The 1,800-nt window shown below is 49.8% G+C and overlaps 1 pseudogene; it reads right to left on the reverse strand.

The window, feature by feature from the left end:
* Positions 1-1,359: 1,359 nt before the first annotated feature.
* Positions 1,360-1,567, reverse strand: LOC150094661 (U2 spliceosomal RNA; annotated as a pseudogene).
* Positions 1,568-1,800: the final 233 nt, after the last annotated feature.

Below are 1,800 nucleotides of genomic sequence, written 5' to 3' on the forward strand. Positions count from 1 at the left end.
AGCTCTGTTCTTCTCTCTGATCAGGTCCATAATGTCCTCAGGCAAACGATCAGGCTTGGGAACAGGTTTCTGGAAGGTTGCAACCATTATAGCGGACTTAATCTGTTGGGTGAGGCTAGTCACTGCAGAATCCACATCTTCTGGTGTGCATATGTGTGGGACGGGTCCTATTTGATCCCGAAGTGCTTTAGACAATCTCTCCCACGATATGCCTGAATGAGGAGGAGACAGGCATTCTTGTTCTCCCAATTGCAGTAGAATTGGGTTGTGATCCGACGACAGCTCGTTTAGTGATGTAAGGCTGTACTGTAGTTTAATGTCTTGCAGGATGGCTATATCCAAGATGTCAGCAGTGCCAGATGTACTGAGATGAGTTGGTTCGGTAGGTCCAGCCACAACAGCATGGTTTAATCCTGTGTAGCTGATAACGACCTGCGGTCCGGAAGAAGGTGGTCTTCCCCTGCGATGACCGCACGCCGCGGGTGTGCGGTCTGCTTCTTTCAGAGAGACTTTCAAGGTCTTCTGGAGGCGACGCCTTCCGAGATGGTTCCTTCGTCCTTGCGTTCGCTGTAGGAAGCGGGCTCGACCCGGGTCCTAAAGTTGCACCCGTTGCGCGGAAGCACGGGGCTCGTAGAGGGACTCTGATCTGAAGAAGTGGCGATGCAAGGCCAGCCCTTCCAATCAGAAACCGTACCTTCATCAGCACGCCTATATCTACAGCAAATCCCATCTTGTTGGTAGACGCCAACTCAAACTTCGTGACGATCCCACCCCCCCGATTCGATTTCGCGTTTTCAGTAGAGGAAATGGACTAGAACAACACGCGTCGCATTTGCAGGTCGTTATTAGACACGCCGGGGTAATGTAATACACAGACAAACAAAAAAAGACATGGCAGTTATATAGCACACATGAATACAAAAAAAGACATGGCGGGTATATAGTACACATGAAAACAATAAAAAGACATGGCGGGTATATAGTACACATGAAAACAATAAAATACGCCTCCCCTCCCCCCACCCCCTACCTACATCAGCGAGCTTTGGTGTGTTTTTTTTTTTATTTTGGTCTTTTCGTGTAGTAGCGAGCACAACTCTTATGAGTCACGTGACGTCGAAATTCTTGCGGTGTGTTTGGAGTGGCTTCCCTTCGTCTCACAGGAACCGGGCTCGACCCGGGTCACAAAGATAACAGCGACGTCGAAAGTTTTGCGACGTGTTTTGGCGTGGCTGCCCTTCCCTTCATCTTGGAAGAGGCACCCTGGAACCGGTTCGCAAAGATAGCCGGGCGGAAGACTCCCTCCGCTCTGTGTGGGTGCCGGTGCGATCAGCCCGCCTTTTTTTTTTTTTGGTTTCGATATAATGAGCCGACTCTGGAGGTAGTGCAAGGCCAGAGCAACTCGTGGCAGACGTGGAGCGAGCCCCGATCATTCCGCCGAGTTCCAAAAATCAGTTTAACATCTTGGGGTCCGATGGACCTCCGTATCAGATATTAAGCTGATAAGAACAGATAGAATGGGAGTTCATATCATCTCATCATTGGCCTTTTAAGAGTACAAAGTTGTGCTGAGGGTCAGCTGGATAGTAAGAGAGGAGTAGATAGGTAGAGTTGATAGTAGTAGTTAGGTACAGAGGCCTCAGTCGATCTGCCTGGCCTCACTTCAAGAGTGAGAAACCAAACAGATCTCCGACATTTCCTCCCTCCATCCGTTCTTTTTCCCAGCCCCCCCCGGCCAGTCACCTCTTCTGGTGGCTGTCCGGGGAGAGTGAGTGGAAAACAAATGAATAGAGGATACAC

Source organism: Typopeltis vanoorti, chromosome 21 (genome assembly GCF_054136105.1).
Source record: "Typopeltis vanoorti isolate ZY-2024b chromosome 21, IOZ_Tvanoo_1.0, whole genome shotgun sequence".
NCBI classification, from domain to species: Eukaryota; Metazoa; Arthropoda; class Arachnida; order Uropygi; family Thelyphonidae; genus Typopeltis; species Typopeltis vanoorti.